This window comes from Anabrus simplex, chromosome 5 (genome assembly GCF_040414725.1).
Source record: "Anabrus simplex isolate iqAnaSimp1 chromosome 5, ASM4041472v1, whole genome shotgun sequence".
Classification (NCBI taxonomy): domain Eukaryota; kingdom Metazoa; phylum Arthropoda; class Insecta; order Orthoptera; family Tettigoniidae; genus Anabrus; species Anabrus simplex.
The window spans coordinates 292197761-292224707 of NC_090269.1; positions in this window are offsets into that span (position 1 = coordinate 292197761).

The window sequence follows — 26947 nt, forward strand, 5'->3', positions numbered from 1 at the left end:
CTCATATAATACTAAGACCACATTTTCTCCAATTTTATGGTCACGAAGAAAACGTTCCTTGCAGGTCCCGATAATCAAATAATTCTAAATGGGGAGAACTGTTTTGTTTATAAGAGTAACTGGTTAAGCACTGATTAACCTAAGGTGTAAATATGCTCAGAAATACCTCGGGTTTCGGGATAAAGAAATTGTTACCGGGCGAGTTGGCCGTGCGGTTAGGGGCGCGCAGCTGTGAGCTTGCATCCGGGAGGTAATGGGTTCGAACCCCACTGTCGGCAGCCCTGAAGATGGTTTTCCGTGTTTTCCCATTTTCACACCGGCCAAATGCTGGGGCTGTACCTTAATTAAGGCCACGGCCGTTTCTTTCCCACTCCTAGCCTTTTCCTATCCTGTCGTCACCACAAGAGTGGTCTCAGTGTGACGTAAAGCAAATAATAATAATAATAATAATAATAAAAAATAAATTGTTGTGTGTAGTTGCTAAATGTCTACCTGCAGCTCATTTTTGATTTTCGGTTTCCACGTGCTTTTGAGAGTTATCGTAGAACAGGTTTTTGTTACTACTTTAACAATGATTTTGGCTAAATGGTTAACGTGCTGGCCTTTGGTCCAGGGGATCACAGATTCGATTCTCTACCGGGTCAGGGATTTCATTGGTTAATTCCTATAGCTCGGGGGCTGGCTGTGTGTGCCGCCATCATCATTAGAAATTATTATCGGTAGGGCCCCATTTTCATAGACTCGCAGGTCGCCTAAACGGCGTCAACTCGGAAGACCTGCGTCATGCCTCTTCAGAAGCCACACGCCATTACTATTATTTTTTAAATTGTACTCAGGACAATAATATATGTTGTTGTTATTATTTTCGTTTGGGTCATATAGGTCCTACTGTTAAGATGCTACACTCCATGCCACCATATCTTGTGCTGACATTTCCACACGACTGTTGTACACTAATATACTGTCCTTATTCCTTACACTTCCCCAAGAAAACTAAATTAAAAGTCGTGGACGTGAATGACTCAGAATGTGTCTCGTCATCCTATCTCTTCTTTTGTAATTCGATCCACTCATCTGACCTTCAACATTATTCTATAACACCATATTTCAAACGCTTCTATTCTCCTATCTGCAGCCTTCTATTACTTTCCATGTTTCACTTCCATACAATTCCACGCCCTACACAAATGTCCTCACAAACATAGTTCTATTACACACACACACATCGGGAGAAAGTTTTGCATCACCTCGGACCAAAGAGTTTCTCACTTTTTATTTTAAAAGAGAGACATACAGATGTACCATATCAGCGTTAGTTGTTGCCCAACGCAACAACAAACGAGACGCTCTACAACAATACAGCTTTGCTTCCTCAAGGTTAGTTACTGAATACAGCATACAATACCTTTTACACCGGGTAACACGCCTCTTGCATTAATACATGCCTGAATTCGTCTTGGCATACTGTTTACTAGTTTATTGAGGTAATGTTCGTCCAAATTGTCCCACTCCTCGATGGTGATTCGGCCTAGATCTCGCACAGTGGTTCGTGTGTCGTGACATCTATAAGCCTTTTTTTAAAAAATTCCAGTCATGTTCGATAGGGTTTATGTCCGGTTAACGCTGCAGCCACTCTAGTCGAGCGATATCAGGATCAAAAACGAAGCCATTAACGAGAACCGCACAATGGATGCGGGCATTATTGTCCATTAATACATATTTTCTTCCAAAATGCTGGCGATACATTGTTACTAAAGGTCGGAGGATGATTTCCCTGTATCGTATATGAATAGGAATGGCGTACGGTGGCCCCACGCAATGCCGCCCCCAAATATCAGGGAACCACCACCTAGCAGCACGTGCTAAACTGTGTGTCTGAGTCGTGAAGACTGAACAGACTACTTCCAAACATGTTGCCGACGATCGTCAGGAACAAGGCTTATGCGACACTCATCGGTGAAAATAATTCTATGCCTGTTCTGAAGAGGCCATTCAGCATAATATTGGGCCGATCTGTATCACGCCCCAGGATGTCTAGGATTGAGAGCTTGGGCTCGCCATTGGTGTCGAGAGTGAGGTTGTGCTTCGTGCAGCCTGTTCTCACAGTCTGATTTGAAAGGACATGACCTATGACTGCCCAAAGATCATTATTCAGCATGGTGGCATTATGTTCAGGGTTCCTCCGAGCTGATACTCGAAGGTAACGGTCATCGACTGCAGTCGTAGACGAGGAAAGTCGTCAATAGTTCCTGTCTCCCAGTACCGCTCCCATAATCGAAACACATCACTTTGATTACGGCCCACACGTCGACCCTTGTTGATCATCCCTCTTGTCATAATGTGATTATAAGTAAACGTACACATGTCGACATTAAACATCATCCCACCCTACAACACACCTCCAATGCTTCCACATTAGTGCTACAACTTCAACTGGAATACTGCCTCCTATTAGAGCGTGGCGTTCTATCTTTGGGTTAGGACGCATGCAATTGTAATGATGTTTACAAACATCCTAAGGGTTGTCTTTCCGGTCAACGTAGGGCAGGCGAAGGTAGCAACACACTTAAATGATACACAGTGGTGATGCAAACCGTTTTTATGTGCGTATCTATATTTGAAGTTAATTTATTTCCGTAAGAAAAGCCTCCCTTGCTTGTTCTAGTCATCATTTTATGTCCTCCTTGCTTCTGCTACTTTTAGTTATTCTACTATCCAAGTAATAATGTCCATATATCCCTTTTCAATACAATTTCTTCATCACTTGACTTTATTCGACTGCATTCCAATACTTTTGTTATGGATTTATTTATTTTCATCTTGTACTTCTTCCCTATCATTGTGTCCATACCACTCAGTCATTTCTTCAGTAGAGATTATATACCCCTTGTAACCAATTCCGATGGATCTTGGGACACCATGTTTATCAGTCACTAGCACATAGTGAGGGAAGAAAGGACGTTGTCTAATAACCCATATCGTGATGAATCACTGATGGATGGCTGGTAGCTCGGGTAGCAGTAAGCCGAATAGAAGATGACTGGCATAGTAAGATGGCAGCGAGCGCACGGTGCAGTAGACCACGAGGAGCGCGCTTGCTTTGTTTATGCTTAGTTCAGTGACGTCAGGCCTCCTGATTGTAGTTCCACGGGTATTATGTGCTGTTTTATTGCAATACCCCATACATTTACAAAGGAATTAAGATGAAATACATCAATGAAAAATCACTAGTTTAGATATTTCACTCGCTGAATTGAAACCACATGTTACTAACTAACTACTAAACGTTTACATTCCTCCCTTGAAGGGGGAGGCGGGCCTCTTAGACGATGACGCCGTCTCTCAGGCCAGGAGATTTGTTACGGTGAAGGAGATGTGCGGAGAAGGTGAGGGGGTAGGCGGCCGTGGCCTATACTACGCACTGTCCCGGCATTCGCCTTAGTGCAGGAGAATGGAAAACCACGGAAAACCATTCTCAGGACAGCCGACGGGTGGGACCAGGAGTAAAGTCCGGCACTGTGCCCCAGGCCCGTCTCTCGAATTCGGAGGCGTAGAGCCACGGTAGAGCCGTGGCCAACTTTCCTCTGCTCGGTTGGCCGGTCAGAGCACAGAACACATGGGACAACAACCCACTCTGCATCTACCGACGCACATGTTACTTCTGCATGTTAGTGAAATATAAACAAACAAGGGAGCCATGCTTGTACTACTACGATTAACACAAATACGAATTCCTAAATGTAAATAGTACAAATACATAATATATTTAAACTATCAAAGTATACATGTGTGGCAGATATAAATTGAGTACTATTTGGAAGAGGTACAACATTCTCTCCGTCAGTTCAAATTACAATATTTCCTAACATAACGAAATTGTATTGATTACGTAGTAAACAAGTGACTGTCAGCATGCCGAATTGTGCTTCTACGGCAAATACGCCACGAAATACTTGAATATCCAGCGAAAAACACACAGTAAACTATCATTATGCTGTTACAGGAGAAGTGGGTGTGGTTCTAGGCTTTTATATGTCCTGCGAGCTCATATTACATTGCTTCTACAAGCTTTAAATACAGCACTGAAACATATTTATAGTTTACTTGAGCGTCAATAATACATTTGACCACAGACAACAGGACATAACTCTATTATTCTGATGAAGCCGACAGCAGACATATTGGCAGGTTGTAGCCCAAAATGCTTAAATAGAGAAATAAAACAGTAGGTCCGTACTGATATTTTTTCTCTGAGTAAGTTACAGCCAGACCATGACCCAACTAAATCACATACCAATGTACTTGATTTGTTTTATCACATATATATTCACGTATAATTTTGTACGTATTTACTAAATTGCCAAAATAAATACAAAACAAACTTCAAATTCTCTACAAATAAATTCTGGAACTCACATTGTATTATTACAGGTAATACACTGTCACTTGGGGTATTATAATGCAAATAATTAATTTTATGTTGTATTTCTGCCTGATGACTACATTTTAACATTGTTTTAATTAATCACCCGCACAAAATTAATTTAGAAATTTATAATGTTTTGACCTACAGCACAGCTCAAGTTATTACACAAAACTTTTTATTTTCTTTGTTTTTGTTAGTAGTATTTCGTCGTACTAATACATCGAAGAATTACATTCTTGAAAAATAATACAATGACTTGGTACTACCGCTAACATAACAATCAAATCTAATCATTGACATATCGTAGACTTTGGTGACAAAACTCCTAGACATGGTAGAAAATAAATAGCCAAATCATTTTCTCTATTCAGGTTATACAGTAGACCGTGTAGAGGCTTTTCAAAATTTCTGGAAAGTCGAAAAAAGGCTTATTTCGCAGGGAATGTTTCACACCCATTGCTCTTGATTGCAAGGTTGGTGCTCAAATAAATATTTAGCTATCTCATACAGACTACTACTACTACTACTACTACTACTACTAGTACTAGTACTAATTCTTGTTCGGCTCTTTGTCTGAATGATCAGCGTACTGGCCTTCGGTTCAGAGGGCCCCAGATTTGATTCCCGATCGGGTCGAGAATTTTAACTGCGGATAGATAATTCCTCCAGTTCTGCTCGTCTACTTACCAAACACCACACTACCATCATCACAGATACACTCAGTAGTGAATACAACCCTCCACATACGGAAGGGCATCCGGCTGTTAAACTTGGCCAAATAGCTGAACGTATTACGTTGGGAGAAAGATGATGATAATAATAATAATAATAATAATAATAATAATAATAATAATAATAATTTATATAGAAAAATGTTTTTCAAGAATTCTGCTGAAAGTCTAAATGCCATCGACCTCTACCGAGATCGAATTTGTTATCACGTGAGCAGCATGGCAAAGAGTAATCGTTACCCAGATCGACTCTTAGAAAATTAAATGTAATAACTATGTTGTTATTATTATTATTCTTAACTGACCTACTTACTAATATATGACACTTGGGTTTTCAGTTATTGTACTTTCGAAATACGACACAATTCTTGGAACTACAGTATACAAGAAATCGTAGACAAATAAAACTTGCTAGACGAGACATTGTAACTATACGCACCGAATTAAAAAAGAAAAGAACGAAAAGCATTCATTGATGTGCGTGTTGGCATTTCATCTGCTCGAGAGCATAATAATACCAATAATAATAGAAGCAGTCATCTCAAAAGAAATGTCCCTCACTAAAATTATTCAGAAAAATCGTTAGTCTGTAATAAACCGGTTTCGTAAAACTGGACCGTGGGTATAGTCTTCTGCTTGTCCACGCACGCACACACACACACACACACACACACACACACACACACACACACACACACACTCTTACACATATGCGCTCCACTGTGGTTAGTCTTCTGGTCAGCTCAAGAGTAGGCCGTTTAGCTGAGTAATGCAGAGAAACCGCACGAGCACCCTGAGGTGTCAACTGAAACTGGGGCGAGGTGGAACGGGAAGAGAAACATATCTATGGTGTTTAAATGTTCTCAAAACCCTTTCAATAATTTGACCACATTTAATTTATGAGGCTTCTGAGATTACCCCATTCTTTTCACATTATTATGAAATTCACTTTTTTCAATCGATGACAGTTTCTCAACTCCCCTGTACAACATATTTTAAGCGCAATCAATAATAATAATAATAATAATAATAATAATAATAATAATAATAATAATAATAATAATAATAATAATTGTACTCCCCATTAAGTGGCGTCAGATTGTCGGAATTTTATCCTGCAGAAGTTACTTAACGTGTCAGAAGTCAATGTCATGGAAATGTTGCATTTCAACACCCTAGGATCGGATCACCCAACATAGCAAAGCTCAGTTCAGAGAACCAATTACAAAGTGTAAACAATTAAAGGTGAAACTTTAAACTCCATTTAGAGGTAGAAACTGATTCTTAAAAACTAGACATGTGTTTTTACATCTACGATTATAAGATTGGTAGGTTTGAATTCTCTTTTCATGACAGAAAGTATACTTTTGATCAAAATTAACGTCTCCAGGAGAAGACTAAAAGTTAACAAACGTTTACTTGCATATTTGCGCGTTAGAACAGAAAACGGAAAATAATGTGATACTGTGCGGGGTATTTATTACCAATGGCTTCTATTTTGAGTGGAAACGATTCCTTAAGATGCTGCTGTCTAGACCCATACCTTTCTGTACATCCCATTCCTAGGAAGTCTCCTATATAAAGCTAAATATCTTCAACGAGTCAAATTTTTAGTGTAAAAATGTACGTTTGGTACCATGCAACTTACGTCGATCTCATCGAGGTCGCATGACTTTAGAAATTGATACGGACGGTTGATAAATTGTATATCCATTCTCTATGTGCACTAATTAATTCTCTAGCGCTTCAAAGCTTATCTTAGGATCCATTATATACGCTTCCTTTCCTCTCGCTTTCCTTGATGATCGTGCAGATCCTTTCAAAGTCATGGTTATTGTCATGCCTGGCAAACCTTATTATACTGTTATAGGTACGTAGCTATTTGGTTTGTTACTATATTCAACTGCCTTATATCCACCCATTATGTTCTATACATTAAGTGGTGTGTTTCAGAAATGATCTAATGTTGATTTTTCTTATTTATTTCTCTAGAAAAAGGAAATAATTTCTAGGTCTTACCATGTCAGACAGTGTCAGTATTGTAGAAACGATAGGGTTATCCTAAGTCATAAAACCCAAAAGTTGTTAAAATAAGCTGTTATATATTTAACTAACGAAAATACTAGAAAGAATTTAATTTAATTACTGCAAAAATAATGTATTTTTATCGATATTAAATTAAACATAGTCTATCTGCATTTACCGAAAATACAGTAAAATTATAATGTTAATGTTATTTGTTTTAGGCTCAACTAACAATACTTTTTATGGTTTTCAGAGACGTCGAGTGCCGGAATATTTACCTGCAGGAGTTCTTTAGCATGCCAATAAATGCACAGACACGAGACTGACGTATTTGAACACCTTCAAATACCACCGGACTGAGCCAAGATCGAAGCTGCCTAGTTGAACTCAGAAAAATACAATTTCAATCATTTTCCGTTAATTATTGTTCCACTCTTTAGAGACAAGTCAACGAATTTTAGAACTACACGTGCTTATTGATATCAAAAGTCGATTAGGTATATTGATAATGATTTTTTCTTTATTGAGTATTCAGCCGCTGTAGCTTTGGCAATTCTTATTTAGGTGTGTATCAAGACATTTTACAATTATATTTTTGTAATTCTGAAATAGCATCAGTATGAAAGGTTTTAACCGGCCTTTATCGGTTTCATTTTAAAACCATCAAAACCAATAGCAAAAATGGGTTGTATAAAAATGCGACGAAACTCGAAACACAAGTTTGTATTTTCATATGACTTAAAAATTTGAACTATGGGGACGTGCCGTTTAATTTTTAAAATCTCACATATTCGAACTGTGCCGCATTTTTGAGAAGTCAGTGACTAAGAAAATCAGATTTTACAACGGAAGTAATATTCCGTGTGTGTGTGTTCTCATCTCTCTTTAGTTTGTCGTTTGTCTGTAGACTGAACTGGATTTGAAAACACGAAGTGAATTGTGATATATTGTTGGAATAAACGACTCGGGTACGACAATTGTTGTGCTGTTGTTTACAAGCAGTAGTCATTTTCTTTTTTGACTGTTGAAATATTTGTAATTGCTACAGAAAATACATTTTAGATTGAATCTGAATAACAAGAACTTAATATTTAATTTCAAAAACCACGCTTCTTTAATCGTTGTAGATTTTAAGATACGTCTAGGGGTACGATATACATCCCACAGGATTTCTTCAACGTGCCGGAAACCAAGAACATAGAGTTGGCTTATTTAAGCACCTTCAGATACCGCCAACCATAGTTAGGATCAAACTACAGTACCTTGGGAACAATTACTAACAGAATGCGCCACGGTGTTAAGCATTCGTCTTAATGAAAGTGAAAGTCCACAGCCTATTTCCAGTCATTCGACCGGGTCAGGAATGGAATGAACGGAGTCCCCGTCAACCTGACGATAGGAAACGTGCCGGCTGCCGAAACCTGTCGCACTCCTTTGAGGCAGAATTGATGACTGATAGATGAAATGAAATGATATCGGACAGTGTTGCTGGAATGAAATATAACAGGGAAAACCGCAGTACCCGGAGAAAAACCTGTCCCGCCTCCGCTTTGTCCAGCACAAATCTCACATGGAGTGACCGGGATTTGAACCACGAAACACGGCGATGGGAAGCCGGCGTGCTGCCGCCTGAGTGATGGAGGCTCTCGTGTGGCCTTAGCAAAGTTAAATATGGTATTCTTCGGAAAATAAGATTATCCGAATAGACATTACCAAGGACCATGGGACGTGACATTAGACTATTTTCTAGGTTTTGAGCACTTATTAATGACGTAGTCGTAATGAAATGGCAATTGGGCAAGAGAGAACAGAGGAAATATGAGGTGATCTGTTCAACTGAGTTCGAGCAATTGAGTTGCTACATTCAGCTCGGTGTTACAGCCGTCGGCATGCATCTCTCATACATTATGCTCTTTGGAATGACAAATGGATCCAACTCTGTGTGCATCTAGCCAAAGGTTGTACATTATATCATCAATTTCTGAATACTGCTACTACTACTACTACTACTACTACTACTACTACCACCGGGCGAGTTGGCCGTGCGTGTAGAGGACCGCGGCTGTGAGCTTGCATCCGGGAGATAGTAGGTTCGAATCCCACTATCGGCAGCCCTGAAGATGGTTTTCCGTGGTTTCCCATTTTCACACCAGGCAAATGCTGGGGCTGTACCTTAATTAAGGCCACGGCCGCTTCCTTCCAACTCCTAGGCCTTTCCTATCCCATCGTCGCCATAAGACCTATCTGTGTCGGTGCGACGTAAAGCCCCTAGCAAAAAAAACTACTACTACTCCTACTACTACTACTACTACTACTACTACTAATAGTAATAATAACAATAATAATAATAATAATAATAATAATAATAATAATAATAATAATAATAACAATGTACTCTTAACGTCCGTTCGAACTGCTAACGGTCTTGAACAAAAAACCAGAGCGTCGGAACTGAAATGTGTCGGAAGCCAACGACAAGGAATTGTTGGATATAAGCGCCCTTATAAGCCATCAACCTCAGTCAGGATCGAACTCAGTGACATGGAAATGAAAGTGTGCGGCTGATTACGCTACTAAAGTCGGCTAAGTAAGTTTTAACATAAGGTAACTCATAAAAATTCCACCCGAAACATAGATGATTAGTTATATTCGCTCAATTACTGAATTCTGAGCTCTACTCTCTGTCGTTTTCGTCCGATAATTACTGACATGGAGCCATAATATTCCTTCAGTCGGATGACGTGTAAATTATGAAATAATTGTATTCAGCGTGTAGTTACATTTGTAATGATTATCAATTAACTGGTATAATAAGATACAAAGATAAACTCAAAATTATACAAACGCTTGTGTATCTAAACTAAAAAATAAAGCAGTATTACTGTTCTGGAAAGAAATAATTTATACTCTACGAAATGCAATCCAAATCGAAAAAATAATTTCTGCTTGAATTACATTGGAACTCCAGTTACGAACTGCGGATTTCATGTTTATGAATGCAACAGGTCAAAAATAATAGATTTTTAAATAGTTTTGAACTAACGTCCATTAATATGGAAAGACTTTTACAATGAATTTAGACTTTTTTTAAAAAAGAGAAAGTATATTTCCCACAATTTTAAGAGTATGAAATCTTTTCATATATTGTCTAGCCACGAAATAATAGAATCGAAATAATATCTAAATATAGTGAAATAAGTCGAAAAGCCTGTATCATTCATTTCTGGATGATGTAATTTAAAGCACGGTGACAGGAAATTTTAATGGGCGTAAGTTATTTAAATTAAAACCTTAGATTTCAGAAAATTTTGAGGCGAGAAAGCTGGTGAGTGTATAGATTTCATGTGGGCCTCTTATATCAATTGGATCGACACCCCCTCATAATACGAGCATCTAAAGAATTCTGGATCATCGCAATATGTGGGGATTTCAGTTTTTCTTTTTCTACAGAGCGTATCTTGAACACCAGAGAGCAGATATACAATCCGGGGAAGTCGCTGACAACGTTACTGATGACCTAAGAGCAAATAAGGCCTGTGTGAAGTACGTTATTCCTTATCATCGTCTTCATCAAACATTATCCAAAATAGCTGGCATGTAACGTTTTCAACTTGTGAAAACGCCCGTTATCTGAATAAAACCGACTCTTTTAAGACGGAAAGATAATTTCTTTCGACTTTGTACATGAGTTCTGTTTAAAATTTTATGTACAGACTAGCAAATGCACCCATGCTTTGCTACGGTATTCTACCTTGTATACGGAGTTCTACGTAAGTTACTGCACATGCAGTAATATTATATTAAATTGCTTTCCTCTTAGCACTATCCGAGAAACAAAACGGGATGGACCCCACACATTGTTTCCGATGTAAGGTGCACGTTCAGGTAATTTAGATGTTAATGACAGGCCATTCACACTCTATATCAGGAAGCTCACTTGTCAACTGCCATTCGCAATAGAGATGGATAGTTTTCATTATAATGACAGGCCCCCCTCACCTAATGCCAGTCAAAATCGAGTTGGAGTGGTTTGACTATAAACGAGAAATGCTGCGCTATTTAAAGTATAAAGAATCGAGAAACGACAATAAGGCATAGGGTCAAAGTTTAATATCTCTCTAAATTGAGGAGCGATTGTGTCATCTGCTTTGCGAAATGACTTTATGTTTAGAAAGCAGTTACGACGAAACGAAGGTCTGTGCCGTCATTAAAACTGCCTCCATATTTCGATATTTTCTGGGGCCTAAAAATAATACATTTGAACAGCCTGGAATTTTCCCTCAATGTAAAGAGTGTCCAGTGACCAACCGAAATTATGTGCATAAAGAAAAAAGATGTTTAAAATGAGGGGACATTTCACATGTAGTCCACGGAATTTACAGAAAATCAATAGTATAAAAGAAAATGGAAGAAAACTGTTGTGGTTTCCCTATAAATCCCCATTCTATTCAGTGATTCTTAAATCCTTTGCATATCAAAACCTTTCCCTGGATGAGTATACTCTAAATATGAAGTTTGGTCGATATCTATCCAGCCATTTCGCCGTGATGGTGGAACAAACAGATAGACACGAAAAATATAAAAAACTGATACGGTATTGAGTTGATTTAAAACGGATAAATATCTGAAAAATTGACAGAAAAAACGAACTTACAGACAGCGGACCCCCTAAAAATTTATTTATAGAGATTTCCCTGTAATACAGTTCTGATTTCATTCACACTGCTAAATAATATGCACGAAAATACATTACGTAATTAAAACACTCAGTAGATATTTGATTTCTCATTCAGCTGAACACGTAAGTAAATAACAGTAATTATCATTCAAAATACAGAAGACCTCGAGGTCCTGTTCGATTAATGAGTTTGTGAAGAACTAGCAATTAGCTTATGCAGAGCGCATTAGTCACCACGTCATTATATCTAATTGTGATCCTCTACGTGGGTATGCACATTATGCTCAGTAAAATGAGTAAATTAATTAAAAAAAATAAAATACAGAAGAGATGCCTAAGAAGGTAATATTGAATAATCAGTGATAATTTACATTTGCCTTATCCGTACTCAACATCATAAGGTCTCAATTTATAGACTAAACATTAAATTGTAGTAATAACAAATACGATATCTTCTTTACGAATACATCACTTTACTCCTGCATTAATTTTTAATCAAATATTTCACCCATATTCAAATGTCTTAAGAACACTCGACTCTAGTCATTCCCAATATTATGAAAACTGGAAAGGCAACATGCAGTATGCAACAAATAAAGTAAACTGATACATTTATTGAAGCTCATAAATTTTTCTGTACGTACCGATAAGATTTGAAAGGGTTAGGACTGGGATGAAGGCATTTTTTTTTACTGGTACATCCCGAGCCCCTTCGTGGAGTCAAAATGGGAAACTAAGGAAAATCACATTCAGGGCTGGCGATAGTAGAGTTCGAACTCACCATCTCCAGAATGCAAGCTTACAGCTATACGACCCACACCGATATTTATGAAGCAGTAAATAATTTGATCCATATGATCTTGCGAAAACAAACATTACTTTAAGCATACTGAAATTTTAACAGAGTTGGAGATAGAATGAAGTTCAAACTGTCACGGAACCTTAATGAACTACCAAAGAAACCACGCCATTTCCAAAGTCTTTTTACAATAAGTCGAGTACTTATTATGTGTTCTTTTATCAGTCACCTGACAACCACTATATATTGTTTTAAGTGCGGCCAGTATCCAGTAATCGGGAGATAGTGGGTTCGAGCCGCACTGTCGGCAGCCCCGAAGATGGTTTTCCGTGGTTTCCCATTTTCACACCAGGCAAATGCCGGGGCTGTACCTTAATTAAAGCCACGGCCGCTTCCTTCCAATTCCCAGGCCTTTCTTATCCCATCGTCGCCATAAGACATATCTGTGTTAGTGCGACGTAAGGCAAAGGACCCAAATAGAAAAGAAAATTGAAAGTGAAACCAAAGTTCTTATATATTCGTGCCTTTTGTGTAGATATTGCAATAAAACGTCTACTCCTTGGCTGGATGGTCAGCGTAGTCGCCTTCAGTTCAGAGGGACCCGTGTTCGATTCCCGGCCCGGTCGGAGATTTTAACCTTAATGGTTATTTCCCCTGGATCGGGGTCTGGAGATTTGCACTGTCCCCAACATTCCTACAGCTTATACACCACCCACAATACTATCCATCACTACAAAAACATGAAAAACATGTACTTCTTGTACATGGCAGATGAAACGTCGTTTTCCTGTTCTTTAACAGTGGACTCGATTTCGACTGAGCCTGAAGGCATTACAGGGCGATTAAATGTATTAACTACCTCCCTTCGGGTTACAGTACGTTATAGAACTCCTAGAAGACAAAATTTTAAAAATGTCTATAGCAATTGAAGTAGGCCTATTGTTAAAGAACATTATTATTTATGATTTTTTTTATATCTGATAGGTAGCTTTGGGTAGCAAATTTCGACGAGCATTAATATCTACAGTACCGAGCTCGATAGCTGCAGTCGCTTAAGTGCGGCCAGTATCCAGTATTCGGGAGACAGTGGGTTCGAACCCCACTGTCGGCAGCCCTGAAAATGGTTTCCCGTGGTTTCCCATTTTCACACCAAGCAAATGCTGGGGCTGGACCTTAAGAAGGCCACGGACGCTGCCTTCCCACTTCAAGCCCTTTCCTGTCCCATCGTCTCCATAAGACCTATCTGTGTCGGTGCGATGTAAAGCAACTTGCAAATATCTACAGTAACTACAAGGACTTCAAAATCACAAGAAATAAATCATCATCATCATCATCATCATATTATTATTATTATTATTATTATTATTATTATTATTATTATTATTATTATTATACTAATTTTCCCACATCCTGGTGGGCTGTCGGATGCTGACCGAGTACACGCGTAAACTTGGTTCATTTTGACGGCCGGACGTCTTTCCTGATGCCACCTACATGACGAGGGCGGATTTCTTTTTGTTTTTTCATAGTGGTTCAAAATCGCATTAAGACATCGATGGTTTTCGGCGACGGAGAATGGGAACGGGCAAGGACTGGGAAGGTAGCGGCTGTCGCCTCTATTAAGGTACAGCCCTATTTGCCTATTGTGAACATGAGAAACCACGGAAAACTATCTTCAGAGCTGCCAACGGTGGGACTCAAACCCAGCACCTCCTGAATAGCAATCTCACAGCTACGCACGGCCAACTCGCTCGGTGTGGAGAGATGTATGCACTATTGCTTATTTCTGTGGTGGTTGGTAGTGTGGTTTGTTATGTACATATGAAGAAGATTGAGTTAAGACAAACAAAAATACCCAGTCCCCGAGTCATGGAATTAACTAGGCATGATTAAAATATTCTACCCGGCGTGGAATCGAGTCCAGAACCATCTGGACCGAAGGTCTCGACGCTGAACACTCAGACAAGGAGCCGGACCTTATATAAAATTACCAATGCATATTTTAATAAACATTTTTACTACACCCATTTAATTAATCAGCGTGGCTGAGACGGTAGTGACCAGTCCGGGAAATTCATATTTAGGAGATCAGAATTTCGGATCCCGGAGCTAATTGTTCATAACCTGAGTATGATTTCATTTTTATCATCGTTCATATAATCAGTCCAGAAAAAAATGTTTGGATATAACATATTCTTAGCTACGGGAAACATGTTCCAGGCCTAGATTCCAATAATTACAATTAACGTGACGACAATAGCATGAGAGTCAGAAGCTCAGATTAATGTTCACCTTTAAAATCAACTACTTTGTTCGGGAGAATCCTGTGACCATGAGTTACCTACTCTGAACTTCACTAAGGAACCTGTAATAATAATAATAATAATAATAATAATAATAATAATAATAATAATAATAATAATAATAATAATAATAATAATAATAATAATAATAATAATAATAATAATAATGTCCCTTTAACGCCCAGCAGCCTAGAAAGTGCCTGAATTTCCGGTTTGAAAAGAAATTCCTAAACGTACCAACAGGGTCGGTGCGTGGTATTGTTGCAGGGTTGTACAACTCCCAATAATTTTGCACTTCATTTGTCGTCTTTTCTTCTAATGTTTTAGTTTAATAAACCTAACATATATTCGAAAACATGTTAAAATCAACCATCTTCGGTCGTTCGCTGTACTAATGCTTCGTAACGGACCAACAAACGCTGCTGGCTTCGAATCAAACTCAGGGGTTTGCTTTCCTACGGCACCTCCCTATCGGATTTCCATTTTTTAAATTTACAAATTTCATTTACGTTTCACCGATGCAGATAGGTCTTACGGCGACGATGGGATAGGAAAGGGTTAGGAAGATGAAAGAAACGACCGTGGCTTTAATTAAGGCTCAGTCACAGCATTTTCCTGGTGTGAAAATAGGAAACGGTAGAAAACCTTCTTCAGGGCTTCTGACAGTGGTGTTCGAACCCACTACTCCCCGAATGCAAGCTCACAGCTACGCGACCCTAACTGCACAGCCAACTTGCTGGGTAATTTCTTTTCCACGCCATACCAGACAATCCACAATATTACAAACATCTTGCTTCAATGAAAAACAGGACGGCAAATTTTCAGTTCAAGTGAGGCAAAAGTAACTGTGCCAGGCTGAGTGCCTCAGACGGTTGAGGCGCTGGCCTTCTTCCCAACGTGGCAGGTTCGATCCTGGCTCAGTCCGGTGGTATTTGAAGGTGCTCAAATACGTCAGCCTCGTGTCAGTAGATTTACTGGCATGTAAAGGAACCCCGGTACCTCGGTATTCCCGAGAATTAAAAAAGTCGTTAGTGGGACGTAGAGTCAATAACATTATTAATAAGAGTAAATGTAGTTACAGAGTATAATTAGCCTCTTATATCCTGCCTTGTAATTTCCTGATTAAATTACAGTTTTAGTAGAAATGTAGTTCATTACTTGACGATAATAGAGTTTGTTATTTCTGTAAATTATAAAAAATGAACACTGAATATATTGGTGCAACACCCGGCTTCAGATACCACCAGCCACCACTGGTACCAACATATATTTCGACAAGGGTCAGTAACATTTAAGCAATCTTGGATGTAAATGAATTTCACCGAACATAATGTCCGGCTCCATAGCTAAATGGTTAGCGTACTGGCCTTTGGTTACAGGGGTCCCCGGTTCGATTACCGGCAGGGTCGGAAAATTTAACCTTAATTGGTTAATTCCGCTGGTACTGGGGCTGGGTGTATGTGTCGTCTTCTTCATCATCATTTCATCCTCATCACGACGCGCAGGTCGCCTACGGGAGTCAAATCAAAAGACCTGCACCTGGCGAGCCGAACTTGTCCTCGGACACTCCCGGCACTAAAAGCCATACGCCATTTCATTTCATTACCGAACATAATCATCAACATCAACAATAAATCAAATATTTTAACGTTTTACGTACAGTTATCTACCAGAACATTAATATAACCTACAGTGTGAACGGAGTTGAATAAGATAGGCTGGTAAATATTTTTTATGAGACAGAAATAGCAAGGCGCAATTCATTTGTTGCTTGTTTTTATATTTTTTGTTCTTGACGGTTTATAATTCACATTTTATCTTTATGTAGTTCTTTATAATTTATTTATGGCCCGCTACTTTAAGCATATTTTTTTCTTTTTGTTATTTGTTTTACATCGCACCGAGTCAGGGAGGTCTTATTGCGAAGATGGAATTGGATAGTAGGCTACTAGAACTACCAAGCGAGTTGGCCATGCGGTTAGGGACGCACAGCTGTGAGCTTGCATTCGGGAGATATTGGGTTCGAATCCCACTGTCGGCAGCCCTGTAGATGGCTTTCCGTGGTTTCCAATTTTCACACCAGACAAATGCTGGGGCTGTACCTTGATTAATTACTCGGCCGCTTCCTTCTCACTCCTAGCCCTTCCCTATCCCATCGTCGCCATAGGAACTATTTCTGTCGATGCGATGTAAAGCAAATAATAATAATAATAATAATAATAATAATAATAATAATAATAATAATAATAATAATAGAACTAGAACTGGGTAGGAATCACAGCATCGTAGATTAATGTCATTCACAAAGAGTGCGAAAATAAGAGGTCCGAGTATAGAGCCTTGAGGAACTCCTTTTTTCACGCGGTGCCACGAGGAAACGAGTTCATTATTACCTTTCACACACTGTTACGCCCGTGAAGACAGGAATGCATCCAAGCAATTGTACTCTGAGGTAAATACAGAACGACCTTACTGACCTTAATTTTTCTGGTGTGATAAAATGGGTACCCACCAAAAACCATCTTCAGAGTTGCCAGCAGAGGGGTTCGAACCCTCTATATCCCGAATGCAAACTAACAGTTATACGGCCGTAAACCACCCAGCCAACTCGTTCTGTATCAAGGAAGTTGGAACCTAAACTAAATGCACAATTTACTCAATGTCCTAATATGAATGAACAAAAGTAACGGAATTCATTGTCCGGCTCCATGGCTAAATGGTTAGCGTGCTGGCCTTTGGTCACAGGGGTCCCGGGTTCAATTACCGGCAGGGTCGGGAATTTTAACAATCATTGGTTAATTTCGCTGGCATGGGGGCTGGGTGTACCCCGTGTCGTCTTCATCATCATTTCGTCCTCATCATAACGCGCAGGTCGCCTACTGGAGTCAAATCAAAAGACCTGCACCTGGTGAGCCGAACTTGTCCTCGGACACTCCCGGCACTAAAAGCCATACGCCATTTCATTTTTTCACTGAATTTATTAATTCAAGTGGTGGTGGTGGTGGTGGTGGTGGTGGTGGTGGTGGTGGTGGTGGTGGTGGTGGTGGTGATAGTTTTAAGTGGAAGTTCAACTAGACAACCATCCTCAATTTACAGTAAACAGAGGACCTAATTTCGTCGTGGCGGGAAAAAACAAGTGTTGAGCAAGGTAAGTCGGTTAGGATAGATTAATGGGAGGAGCCTGGCACAAGTGAGTGGGAGCAATGCCAGACTCAGCTAAGGAACCCATGGTCGTCAGCCCATGCTCCCACAGTAGCAGCCTCTGGGTAGCTCTTTACAACAGGCAGGGTATACCGTTGATGTATTCTACTGCCCAACCCACAGAGAGTATTAATATATAACTGATATTAACGAAAATAATCTACTTAATTATTTATGTAAGTCGGTAAAGCATAAGACTAGTTCAAATCTGAAGCTTCTGTAAAATTAATAGGCCTACTTTCAATCATTATATATACCTTATGGACCTAGTGGATGAATATAAATTTAAAGCAATAAATTATACACGAATTTGTTCATCGTTCAGTATTTCCCTCAGAGTACAATTGCTTGGATGCATTCCTGTCTTCACGGGCGTAACAGTGTGTGAAAGGTAATAATGAACTCGTTTCCTCGTGGCCCCACGTGAACAAAGAAGTTCCTCAAGGCTCTATACTCGGACCTCTTCTTTTCGCACTCTTTGTGAATGACATTTCATCAAATCTAAGATACTGTGATTATTATATGTAAGCTGACAACCTTCAAATCTACCAAGACTCCACAGTACAAGACTTTCAGGAAAATATCGACTCCTTAAACATGGACTTAGAGGGTGTTAGTGATTCTTCCGATGCTTACGGCCTGAAATTGAACCCTGAAAAATAGCAAGTAATACTTCTTGTTCATCAAAATCAAATGTTAACTGTAAGTAAACGTCCGTTGTCCAGAGTAATCGTTCAAGGTGTTCCAATTCCGTTTGAATCACAAGTGAAGTATCACGACGTTATCATGGTCGAAGCTATGACTTTGTCTGCACATGTCATACATGTCTGCCAACATGTTTTCTCTATTCTACATTCTTTATATAAATATAAACATATCTTTCCAATAAAACTTAAAAAGGAATGAATTGAATATTTTGCAGTGCCACTTTTTGATTGTTGTGATGTTGGTTTCAATGATGTTAGGCCAGAATTTTCCCCAAAGCTGCAGCGGGCTCAAAATGCATACGTGAGATATGCATGCAATTTAATAAAATATGACCATGTGTCGACATCTTCCCTAGAATTGGAGTTGTCACGACTCCATGTTCGTCGAAACATCACACTTTCTCTCTCCTCCACCCAGTTCTTACTACATCTTCCCCCATATTATCTTTCTTCGCGTTTCCATTACTTTTCGAATGTTCATGACAGAGATACAGGGGCTCAGAGATCAAACCTACTCGTCACAATCGAACTGCCACTTACAATATCTCATTTTCTGTGTATGCCACACGAGAATAGAACCGTTTACCAGACGACGTCAGAGGAATACCAACCACAGTGTCATTTAAATGAGCATTAAGAGTTATAGCAGTATGCGAGTGAACTGTGCAGTTCTAGTCTTTCAATGATCATATTATTATTATTATTATTATTATTATTATTATTATTATTATTGTTATTATTATTATCAACTTTAAAATCATGTAACTATGTATGTCTCACTGGAATGAAATTTTATTTCAATTATATTACATTTTGATTGTTTAAGAGTAGATTTATTTAGTATCAATTAGGCTACAACAGATGCAGTAACATTTCTAATGTACAATAAGTGATTTAGTGGAAGAGAAGGCCTAATTGTCTTAACAACGCAGTAAATACATTTATCTATCTATATAACTATTAAATTCACAAAAAAATGAATTGAAGTGTTACAAAGCTTCAACCAAGTTTTAAAAGTTAACCATTCTTTTTGTTTCCAGGATTTCTTACGTGTAGTTCGATAGGAAGGCGTTATTCATTATTCAAATTAGGGGTCAATAACATAAAGAGTATACCCAAATTAAAATTAGATTAAACCATGCATCAAAAATGTCTTTCACAATGTACCGAAGAAAATATTTGACAAACAAGCTCATTTTAAGACTTCTCTCACATTCAGTTTAGGACACATGTTTACTTATACTTTTAATTTACGGGCAGTGATAAAAAAAAGAGAATCACTTAAATGCAGTGAAATTTCCTAAACAGAAGGATGTCATAAATAACAAATAAGAGAGATTTCGTGGCAATTCGTAGAGATTCAGGCTTGTAGCCTATGGTTGTCTGTATTATTTAGTATTTTTTATTGTCATTATGTAACACACAAAATGTTATATTCATCAAGTAGACATCTTCATAAATGAAATTTAATCTTCATGACTGTTTTGAAAACAATATTTAAGAGGCCGATTTCAGTAATTGCTATATAGATTACCTTTTTGCGTATTCTACGTCAACTTACACGAATATTCATTAGCAAAAATCCGGTAGATAAAATGGCCAATGAAGACATTATTAAGAGGCAATATCACGTTCTTGGCAATGTAACATTTAATTGAGTAAATATTTGTGATAAAAAACATATCCGAGGCATTTGGAATTCTGATGGTAAGAGTGATTTAAGTTCTCATGTGGAAATAAGTGAAAAACATGAGGTCGCATGTCGTGTATGTGAACTGGATGAACTTGCAGATGCACGGTACTAACACCATTTTTAATAATATATTTCAAATATGAAAAGCATATATACTCCCCACTAATTGTAATATATCTTATAAACTATATGTGTATGGATACAGAAGTATCCAAACCCATAGTTTATGTGACTGAAAGGCTAAATTTAAGATGCTTCTGTTTTTCAATTTAAAACATATTTATACGAAATGATTTCTTTGATTAAACAGCATAAATTATTTCACTTCACTTCACTTCACTTCACTGAAGTAATATATCATCATCAAAATATTCAGTCTTTCTCAAAGTTTCGTTTCCTACGGAGATTTGCAGACAATAACTCGGAATATTCACAAATAATTACAACATTATTTTTATGCTGACAAATTCTAAATTATACAGCCTACAACACTTTATTCATAAAAGAACAAAATGAACAGAACAACATTTATAAGGAAGTAGGTGTCAATAAAATACCAGACATCATTCTTTACATTGCATCATACTGTGACCGTTCGTGGACGCCGTGGTTTGTAGATAACCATGAACTATCAAATTATTTGCCGACTAGTATTCAGAAGGTTCGCATGATACTCCACTCAGGGCATGGCCCTTCGAAGAGTATTCGGTCACATTCAGATAACGACGACTGAGCTATAGATACTGCCAATCATAAAATGTAAATTATACACTAAGGCAAAATTTTCAAATAAATCGCAACAGAAATTGGAAGGATCACATTTTAATTTAAAAAAAATCAATTGATTGAATATGAACAACTGAAATGAACAACGTAAAATAAATCATATGCATTCATTAACATTAACTAAGGACCGAGTCCATCTTGCATTGTCCATCATAAACCGGAAACAATTATTTAACACAAATTCACAGAAACGTAGAATCTTATGGATATATCAAAGTCTATCGGGTCATATCATGTCATTCACTCGTCGTCGCAAATGTTAATTGTACCTGTCCACTCCGCCTTGCCTTTCATAGTTATCATTGTTCCTATCTGACTAACTAAATATCAGTTAACTTGAACCCCCCAACAGATTTCAGCATTTATAAATGATCACACATAGCAACACAATACACATAAATGAGTAAAATGCACGTCGTTTCCACCCATCGAGCTGTTGGCTGCACCTGAAATGAATCTTTATCTACTGGCATGAAAATATAAGTTGGTATAGTCTGGACTGCGTCGAGGTCTGCCTTCACCATCAGCTGAAATGCTACTACAGCATGAATCTACTACAAGCATCTACTACATGTACATCGATTGCAATAGGTGATTCTGATCTTAAACATAACTATCATTGAATTGCATTTTAAGACCCTAACCGTGCGCACATTCCAACATTTCGTTACTTGCAACTACGAATCTTAATTTATTAATTCATGTACTTGATGACTCTCTTTAATACCAATGCCTAACGCTGGACTAGCTTGTTCAATCATCTCACAAAATATGCGGCGGAAATTCTATTAACAACACCATTAACAACTTAACACGTCTCGAAACTCAATATAATTCGACACGCAAACCATAAAAATCAACCTAAATTATCTCGTGTCCGCCACGCTTTATGACGACCCTACGTTCGTCATCACATTGTATACCGCACAAATCATCACATCCTAACTGCACAAGCAATATTAAGGAAGAGCCTTATCAACATTATACATGAACATTACCTAATACACCTTAATGAACATCCATATCACATCATGGGAATTATACCAAGATCACGCACCAATATTTCACACACACTGTCACACTGCAACTTACCTGTAGTAAATGATATTATTTTTGTTTCACAGCGATAAATAATACGGACACAACGCAGTAAAACGTCTCATCCACGGTAATTGACGGCATACACTATTTACCCACGTATGATCAATCGCAACCCGACAAATACAACCGAAAATCTGTTAGATCGTTCAAGTTAACACACCCTTGTCACCTACGTGACATTGACAAAAGGACTAACGCTACTAAAGCATTCTAGGAAAGCAAAAGATAGACAAGTACAATAACTTATCTGGCTTCTTCATGGTAATTCCGCAGCGGTTTAATCATCATTTTTGTAATTCCGTCCATTCCGGCAGAGGCCTGAGTCCGCCAGGGCACTATATTGGTTTAGCACTTCATGTTGTTCATTTACATTCCCTGGTCAGATAGTGATTTAACATCTCCGGCCGCCACCTGAAACTTGAACAATATCATTAGGAATACAATTTCACACTAATTGTATTTTCACTATTCCAGTTTGATACTGGCCTGAGGAAACATATAATTCGAGGTTTGCAAATGATTTTGGCTATTATATAACTTATATCTGGGCTTATTTTTTATGTTTATCAATTACAGAACCAGATCCTTAAGCTTGCTTCTATTATCTTCCTTCATACAGTAATCAGTAAGTAAAACACGAACTCCTTCCATTATTATTTACAATAATAATAAGTTGCTTTCCATAAGCAGAGAAATCCTATGCTAGCTATACATGTGTTTTTGACATTTGAGGAACTGAATAACAACTCTAACCTTCATCATAGAAGTTGCTAAAGGAAAACACACACTATTGTTCTTCTTCTTACTATGAAACACGTCAGCACGGGCCCATTAGATGATTTGCCATATGAAGTTTCATGCTAATCCATGGCCCCCTTATACAACTTCAAACTAGATATCATGTCTAGCCACATTCTTCTCAGCTGATGCTGACATTGTACTGAGCTCTTGCTTGTAAATAAAGCTGATCTTGACGTAATTCGACATGTACCACGGGGTCTTGAGTTCGATCCACCGGCTCTCATCCATCATGTCTATTCTACACTTACGAGTTGTATCGGTTCTTTTTATCAATATGCGCGTAAGTCATTGATACACATTTCATTTCACTTATGACTTTCAATGACCGGCCGACATATTGCTACAGGTCAATGAAAGGTCATATTCCCCCTCTACTTGGAGAAGAAATTTCGAACATGGGGAGAAATTTCTTATTATATCAGTCTTTGACTGGCTAAATCCTTCCTTTCTTAAAATATCAATACTTCCAAGCCTCATTTCCGAACAACTCGTGCTTATCACTCAGATCAAAACCCGTGTATTTATTTGCTACGTCTCATCATTCATCTTCAGAAGTATGCATTGGTATCAGCTTTATGAACATCTACTTCCTCGCTCGTGAGATCGTTTCCACTCAAGGTATCGTCTGTTATATCGTCCTCAAAAACGAGATTGGCTTCTTCATCATCATTAGTAACAGGGAAATAATATTGTCTTAAATTTGCTGAATTGAATATTGACATATTTTTAGAATTCAAGCTCTGAATCTTATAAGCATTATTGCCCAGATCCTCTATAACCTTAAACGGACCAATATACAATGGAGCAAACTTTGAAAAGAACCTTGCTTTAGGGTCAGAAGAAACAGGTTTCTTAATCAACACATAAGTCCCAACTTCTAGCGGTTTCCGGAAGTTTCTGTATCTCATTTTCTTCGTTCTCTTCTCCGCCTGTTTCACCATGCGTAGCCGCGCTCGTCGAACATTTTCTCCAGCCTGGGGTAATTCATCCATGGGTCTCTTAATAATCTCATTCCAAGGACGTTGAGGATAACGGTTCAGATGCAAAACGCTGGGGATATTATCAATCGATTCATGCCAAGTGTCATTAATACATTCCGCAATTGTTGGCAGAAACGTCGCCCATGCCCAATGACGTTCCGGACAGAAAATTCGGCAGTACTTTGCAATCTCGCGCATAATCCTCTCGGCGGCATTCGATTCCGGATGCCTGATTGAGCTAAATCTGTGCTGTATATTCAATCTTTCAATGGCTTCGGAAAACTCCTTTGAAGTAAATTGGGTTCCGTGATCAGTAATTATGCACCTTGGTTTTCCCATTTCGGGTATAATCTGCCTTTCTAAAGCCCTGATGATAGTCTTCGAATTAGCCTTCCTAATTGGTTGCAACGATACGAACTTTGACATCAGATCTAAAGTTACCAAAATGAACCGATTTCCTCGCATACTAACAGGTAACATTCCATACAAATTCATTGCGAAGATTTCCCGGGGACTTTCAGGTATTATGGGAATTGGCTGTTGGTAGAGCAAGGTCGAACTATGTTTCACGCGTTGACAAATGTTGCATGTTTTAATGATCTTTCTAACCGATCTTCTCAAACCAACCCACGTGAACGTCTCACTAATTGTTGCTGTTAATTTATCGACTCCTCCATGGGCAATCATGCGGTGGATATACCATATTAACTTGCATCTTAATTTCCGTGGAACGACCACCCTTAACTTCTTCTTTTCTTTATCTATTTAAATCAATAATAATATTATTTTCCCTAATGAAATCTGATCCAATTATTACATTATGTTGAATCCTATCCATTACCAAAAATGGATGTTCGAATGTAACTTTGCCAATCTCAACTGGAAGGAACGTCTGCATCTTACAATTGGCAACCTTATCTGGAATAATCCCTCTTATCTTTATGTTGGCTACTGGCATTATGGGGACTCGTGCTCTGCGTTGGAGTTCTGTTAATAATACCTTTGAAATAATACTAATACTGGCGCCTGTATCCAACAACGAGTAAATTTTAATACCTAATATTGTGACCCATATGACCGGAAGTCCTCTTTTAATTTCAGATTCGCCCAATTGGCGGTCTTCCAACAACTCTTCGGGTTCAAATTCCCAAGATTCTATGTTTCCAATCACCCCTTCACGTTGCTCATTCAGTTGCTGCTTGAAATCTATCTTATTCTCCTTAAATTCTAATTTGGCGTTTTTTTTTTTTCACCCCATTCCTCTCGTGGGAGTTATCATCAAATGAGGTTGCATTAGGATTAAGCATCCGGTCTGCAGCATCTTTTCTTTGTTGCCGCTGATACTCGAGACTCGACGCACCAATGCAATCTGCGTTCATCTCTTGACTCCTTATCGCTTCTTCCCAACGTTTAGTCTCTTGTTGGCGTTTTAATTCTTCTACGTATTTCCTCTTTTCTTGGTCAACGTCTCCTTCTTGATTTTCACTTCTATATCCTATCCTTCCTTGACTTCTATTCCTCCGGTACGGCCATCTATCTCGTTGGTAACCCCAACGTGTTCCTCTTCTAAACCGTGGATATCTTCCATTACCATTCTGACATGATGTCCATCTCCGGTCGCGTTGGTTGTCTTCTGAATTATCATGTCTCTCCTGCTTCTCTCTCCTCATGCAGTAGCATTGATTATTCCCCCGACATTCATTTTCCTGTTCCACTGTCGTTGCGACGTTTACCACTGGATCTACATGCCTTATTATTCTATTTCCGACTTGCGTGTTTGTGCTGTCAAGCTGCCTCAAAATTGCCTCTGCTTGCACCGCGGACTGTACGTTCGCTGTTGTCATCAACCGTTGAACATCAGGTGGAAATTGTTTAATTATGGCTCGCACCATTTCGAGTTCTGTTGGGGGTGAGTCAAGCTCTTTCAAACGGTGGAACTGCATGGTAAAATAGTCCGAGAAACAACTCGGTCCGCTGAGAGAATATTTTTTTGAATACAGCTCCAATCTGACATTTTGTTGAACGTCGATTCCCCAAAAACGTTCTAAGAACGCGCTCTTAAATCCGGCGTAGTCTTCAAAAATGTACCTGAACGCTTTGTACCATATCAGTGGTGCTCCGTCCAAATGTCGTTCCACTGCCTTTAATTGCCTCTCCGGCATTATTTTTGCCTCGCGGAAATACTCTTCGATTTCTCGAATGAACCCTCGAGGAGTCATTCCCGACTTTATATTTCCGGTGAACTTTTTTGGTCTATCTTCGTTTGTGCGTATTACATTTATTATTTGGGTTCCGTTCGCTGTATGCGCAACACTATTCTCACTACTGTCGGTGTTATATACCGGTATTTCAAACTGATAGTCTAGCTCAGTTTTCCTTTCATTATCGACCGATGACTGTTTCTCCAAAGTCGTCAACACAAGTTTCTTGGTTGTTTCAGAATCAATCCTCATATTCTGGATGTTCTTCTGTACATTTTCCAACTCGTCACTTAATTTCTTTATCTGCTGATCCGTTTGGGTCCTGTTTCTATCTGTCTCATCAATAATGGACTGAAATTTACTATTAATGTGTTCTTTCGCCGTATCCATCTCCTCATGAACTCCTCTATTGATTTCTTCAATATTTTCAGTCACTTTCCTAAACTTATCGTCCCAACTAGTATCCGATTCGATAATTTTCCCTTGCATAATAATTACTTCTTCTTTTAATTCAT